Source organism: Littorina saxatilis, linkage group LG2, assembly GCF_037325665.1.
Source record: "Littorina saxatilis isolate snail1 linkage group LG2, US_GU_Lsax_2.0, whole genome shotgun sequence".
In the NCBI taxonomy this organism is placed as follows: domain Eukaryota; kingdom Metazoa; phylum Mollusca; class Gastropoda; order Littorinimorpha; family Littorinidae; genus Littorina; species Littorina saxatilis.
The window spans coordinates 5,116,303-5,123,008 of NC_090246.1; positions in this window are offsets into that span (position 1 = coordinate 5,116,303).

Sequence of the window (6,706 nt, forward strand, 5' to 3'; positions counted from 1 at the left end):
TTATAAAGTGTCTTCCGTCCCCCTCCTGCTTTTGTTCAGGTGTTCCCACTTGAACCCTGTTTTTGTTCAACTTATTGGCATATAATGTCACGCGTCGAGGGACACAAACACACACACACACACACACACACTCACACACACATGCACCCACAAACACACACACCCCCACACCACACACACACACACACACGTGTAATCACACACATACACAAACACACACACAAACACACACACATACGTGTTATCACACTCACACACACACACATACGTGTTATCACACTCACACACACACACACACACACATACACACACACACGTGTTATCACACACATACACATACGTGTTATCACACACACACACACACACACACACACACACACACACACACACACAAACAAACACACACATACACACACACACACACACACACACACACACACACACACGATAACCATCACAATCACAGTTTGACAAATTCATCTTTGATTTTTTTGCGGCCGAACCCCCCTCCCCCATTTTCCACACTAGATCCACTGTTTCATCTTTGTCTTCGTCTCTCTTCCCTTTATCTTATCTCGTCTACCTACTTGAGTGAGTAACTGAAGAGATATTGTCATTATCTCTTTCCTAGATTTTCCCACCGACAAAGTTGGTTTTTGTCTTGAATTCAGTACCTCACACGTACACGGTAATTGGCGTGACACCTCAAGCGGACCTTCTTCAGTGTAAAGTGTCTGCTGACCAGGGACACGAGGGTCTGTGGTTGAGCAACTTTATGGTTTAACCGGGTGGACTGGGGGAGTAGCAACAGCATGTGAACCACTTTAGAAATAACTTGTGAAGGTTGCAGTTGGTCAGATCAAAGAAGAGAAGATGGGAACATGGGTCCTGAGAAGATACCACCACCCTAATACTTTACTTTGTGCAAGAATCAATCACGCGTACAGCATTACAAATGCCGAGCTGTACTGCATTGTACTGTAAACTTCGCAGCGGCCTTATCGGGTTCCTCGGATGACGTCACTGCCAGGCTAACGCTGCGGCGCCTCTTGTTGTGCTGACAGAGTTGTCGGTCGCGGATTTTGAGTCGTTTCGGCCTGCCAACTGCTTCGTTTTCTTGCGAATTGTGAGAACTAGCAGAAAGTTTCACTCATTTTCATGGTTTCAAACTAATGATAAACGTATCTTCTTCTGGACCAAATCAACAGTCTTTAGTTGAATCAACTCGGAAAACTCTTAAACGCGTGTTTGCACGCGACTCCGCGCATTTTTGAGACCAGGCAACCCGACAGCTGACCTTTAAGGAGAAAGACGCAGACTGTTTAGTAGGTCAGGAATGACGTAGTTGTGCTGAAAGGAACCGTTAGGTGTCTGTCTGTGATTGGATTATTGGCGTGCTGTGGCGGAGAGAGTTCACCCGACAAGCCATCTCTTCCTGTTTGCCAGTAACTGCTTTATGACCAGAGACTCCAATACTTACCTCGCAGTCACCACGATGGAATCTGTTCTGTTGGTAACGGGTTAGGAAATTAAGAGTTTCTCTTGGCCATTGGTTCGTGAAAGTTAAAAGCTTTCCCCTTGGACTTCTGGCTCTTGACGCCAGGCTTTTCCTAATGCGGCCGTTAATTCAGAACGCCAGAAAGGTTGCTTCCAATCTATTTGTTAATAGGATAGAAACATGTTGCTATTCAAGGATTGGTTTATGACGTCAGCGTCTTTCCTGTGGCCCTCGGTCTCTTGACGACAAGGCCTTCCTTATTACGTCACTGGCTCATGACGTCGGAATATGTGCAGATAAAAATGTGGTTTATAAGTTCTTGATGTTTTTACATCTAGTCAAGTTTTGACTAAATGTTTTAACATAGAGGGGGAATCGAGACGAGGGTCGTGGTGTATGTGTGTGTGTGTGTGTGTGTGTGTGTGTGTGTGTGTGTGTGTGTGTCTGTGTCTGTGTCTGTGCGTGTGCGTGTGAGTGTAGAGCGATTCAGACTAAACTACTGGACCGATCTTTATGAAATTTTACATGAGAGTTCCTGGGTATGACATCCCCGAATATTTTTTTATTTGTTTCGATAAATGTCTTTGATGACGTCATATCCGGCTTTTTGTAAAAGTTGAGGCGGCACTGTCACACACTAATTTTTCAATCAAATCGATTAAAATTTTGGCCAAGCAATCTTCGACGCAGGCCGGACTTCGGTATTGCATTTCAGCTTGGTGCCTTAAAAATTGATTAATGATTTTGGTCATTAAAAATCTGAAAATTGTAAAAAAAAAAAATTGTAAAAAAAATCCAAATTTACGTTCATTTTATTCTTCATCATTTTCTGATTCCAAAAACATATAAATATGTTATATTTAGATTAAAAACAAGCTCTGAAAATTAAAAATATAAAAATTATGATCAAAATTAAATTTTCGAAATCAATTTAAAAAAAACCTCATATTATTCCCTATCGGTTCCTGATTCTAAAAACATATAGATATGATATGTTTGGATTAAAACACGCTCAGAAAGTTAAAACGAAGAGAGGTACAGAAAAGCGTGCTATCCTTCTCAGCGCAACTACTACCTGGCTCTTCTTGTCAATTTCACTGACTTTGCCATGTGCGGTGGACTGACGATGCTACGAGTATACCGTCTTGAGGAAAAATTGCATTGCGTTCAGTTTCATTCTGTGAGTTCCACAGCTTGACTAAATGTTGTATTTTCGCCTTACGCGACTTGTCTGTTATTGTTTTACCACCGGCTAATGTTACTCGCCAGAATGTTGGCATTTGACCATTGATTTATTTCTAATATGTGATTGTGATTCGGTCCGAGAACAAAGGCTTCAAAGCAAGTATGTCCGGAAGTTCAAATATGTGCTGGTTTTTTTAGTGACATAAACGTATAAATGTAACACGTTTTCACAAAAAGACACACACACAAAAATGATAACAAGAAACAACAAACCGTACGGACAAATAAAAACAAATGAAAGTTTTAGTTCGAGTGGAATGCGAAATCTCTTTATATAATATTTTCTATGGTAAAGCTGTGCGCAGACAAAGAGCGATGTTTGTCTCCATGCCGTCCCGGGCAGCTCAACGTCAACTGGATTCATAACAAAACATCTTCGCTGTTGTCCTCAGACGAAGAGCGATGTTTGTCTCCATGCCATCACGGGCAGCTGAACGTCAACTGGATTCATAACAACACATCTTCGCTGTTGTCCTCAGACAAAGAGCGATGTTTGTCTCCATGCCGTCACGGGCAGCTCAACGTCAACTGGATTCATAACAAAACATCTTCGCTGTTGTCCTCAGACGAAAACATGAACACGCACAGAGATTTGCTGCCGGTCCTTAACAAAGCAATCGATCAAAAAACACAGAAGAACACAAGACAGTTTCATTTATTGCAAATAACTCCCATAACTCAACGCACCCCACGTACTCTTTTGCAAAAAGATCGCATAACTCTCCTTTCAAGTGTTTCTTTCTTTAGCAATGCACTTTTCATTGAATCTCGGCCAACTTCCGGCTTTGTAGTCTTGTCCGTAAAAATGCTGATTCCTTTCTCTTGCACGTCTGCAAAAAGAGGTCAAAATCAGCGACAAGGAATTACATGCACTTTACGGGATTAAAACGGAGACCCAAAAAAAAGACAGTTTAAAAATTGCGAAATTGCCGAATATCTCTGGCCAGCATTGGTAGTCTATGTAATCCAATTTTCTCTGAACGCATCGCCATAAAGAAATAAAACTTTTTTTTAAGTGACCTTCACCTACGAACGAGATAACAGTGTCAGCAATTTTCGGAAATTTCCCCACCGTGAAAAGGTTCCGCAGTCCAACTGACATTACCGCAACGTTTTCGGCAATTTGAAATTGGTTTTGGCATCTCATCGACAGCCGACACAAAGAGACATTCCTTTATACCAACACACATCTTTTCTGTTTTAAACGTAGAAAGGGAACACACAAGCTGAACATCAACAGCCTGCCTGTTTCTTGTACAGGGTGGGAACTTAATGCTGGATTCATTTCATAACTTCTCAAAGGTGTCAATGACGACTTCAATTCGACAAACAATTTCCCATTCTGCCCAGAAAGCAGTAATGGTGTGTGTGTGTTTGTGTGTGTGTGTGTGTGTGTGTGTGTGTGTCTGTGTGTGTGTATGTGTGTATATGTGCGTGCGTGCATGCGTACGTGAGTGCGTGCGTGCGCATGTGTGTGTGCGTGCGTGCGTGTGGGCGTGTGTGCATGCGTGCGTGCATGTGTGTGTACAAAGTTTATAAACATCGCTTCAGTTTTCTTAAAAATGTCAGATGCTTTTGTGTTCACACATATATACACACGTACACCATAGCAATCATTGTATGGTATATTGTGAACAGACCGGGTAAAGCCACATCTCGCTACAAATTTGATAAATGGCGTGAAATCAGACGATACAAACCCCTGCTGACTGATTCCAGGAAGACATGGCAAAGAGATCTAGACAGCGGACAGTCATAAATGCTGTACCCAGAGCTAAACTTTAAGCCGACACAACTTGCGAAAGGATCCTTTAATTTAAATAAAAATGTTGGGCTTATCACAGCTAAAGCAAAGCTCAACTTGTCAGCGAAGTACAGTAAATCTGAAAGCGTGTATCTTGGCATCCAACCGGACTGGAGTGGAAACGTACCGCTGGCGTTGCGCGTCGGGTGTTGCTCGGCGTCGTGACGTTATGACTGGCGAGTGTAAGAGGCTGGGGATGGGAGGAAGACTTCATTACCGGCGGTGAAATGAATGCATCGATCGGCTTTTCTCTGCCTTTCAATCGCTGACATATCGCCAGCCTCGCCTCACGTCGCCTCCCCTATTACTTGACAACATTGCTTCCCGGCCACAAGGCTGCAGCACTCAAATGGCTTTCTGTACTCCGTTATATCTATTCTTACTGGTACGTCTTTCTTCTTACTTCTTGGCGCTGTTTTGCTGAGGAATGCTGTATGGAGGAGACAGACCTAAGAGCAGATACCTTAATTACTTCCTGTCCACATATTTGCAACAAGAGCATCTTTCCACGTGGATACATACCCAATATCTACAAGTACATCTTGCCTTGCTATTTCATTTGCATGAGTGGGATTTGTTCATCTTCTGAATTCATTTTGTCGCTGACACATGAGTGAATCTGATCATTAAATTCAGCAAAAATAGTACCACTCTGCACATGAAGCAGCCAGGCTTTTGAGTTTTGGTATGTGTCCAAGTTGACGGGTGCTCCTATCCCACGCCATGTAATGAGCTCTGTGGCTGATGACATTATAGCTTTGACGGGAAACCCGGCGCCTTTAACAAAGACTGTCAGTTACGTAAGCACACAGCGCCTTTAACAAAGACTGTCAGTTATGTAGCACACAGCGCCTTTAACAAAGACTGTCAGTTACGTAAGCACACAGCGCCTTTAACAAAGACTGTCAGTTATGTAGCACACAGCGCCTTTAACAAAGACTGTCAGTTACGTAAGCACACAGCGCCTTTAACAAAGACTGTCAGTTACGTAAGCACACAGCGCCTTTAACAAAGACTGTCAGTTATGTAAGCACACAGCGCCATTAGGCCTAATAAAGACTGTCAGTTATGCAAGCACACAGCGCCATTAACAAAGACTGTCAGTTATGTAAGCACACAGAGAGTGGCTAACCAGGAAGCTCAGCAACAAAAGTCAGTAACAACCACAAATAATTAAAGAGGAAATGGACAGGCGATTAAAATATCAATTCAGTTGCCTTCGTCACACACTTTGGAAGGCTTTTCCCTGAAGGAAAGTATTATGTCACCGTCAGATTATCAATAATGTATGGCTGTATTTCTTCTTTGTTTTTGCCCCTTTTTGCTCTGCAATTAAATTGAAGAAAAATAAAATATAAAATAAAAACCGAACGCCGAACATGTTTACGAACAGCAAAACCTTTTCCATGTGCAATTAAAACACATGATCGAAGGGAGGCGACTGTCCTCCACCCACAGAGTTCCTTCCCTTTCCATAATGTCCTTCCTCACTTGTTACGCCGTTATTTGTTTTCAGTTTTGCAATGCTTCCCTGTGTTATTAAACAATAATCTTAACAGGAAATCCGAGTCTAAGTTCGCTCAGTCAATCATTTGTGAATGTCTTTGAACTTGACAGTACCGTTTAGATTGTTTGTCACGTCTCTCCTTTTTGCAGGACCAATGTTTTCCGCATATACCGTGGTCATGCACTGTTGTCGTTCTCTGTTATAGGCACAAGACTACATATGGAGACATTGTATTAATATTTTGCAAGTTGTCTTTAGCACTATTTGCGCGTGTCTCGCTGCGATTCATTCAGTCTGTCCAGGCAATGTTTTTACTATCCGTTTCACTAAGTGTTATTTCTAGTACGGCTCTGTATATCTGTCTTGGCTCTCTCTCTCTCTCTCTCTCTCTCTCTCTCTCTCTCTCTCTCTCTCTCTCTCTCTCTCTCTCTCTCTCTCTCTCTCTCTCTCTCTCTCTCTCTCTCTCTCTGTATCTGTATCTGTATATACAGTTATAATGTATTAAGTTTGATGTGATAGTTCTTTGATTATATTGTTTTCTGTTCTTGTTGACCCTATATTAGGGCGAGGGCTGGATGTAAAAAAGCAATATTCTTGCTTATCTATTACCCTCGATAATAAAGATTTTGTCTTGTCTTGTCTTGTCTTGTCT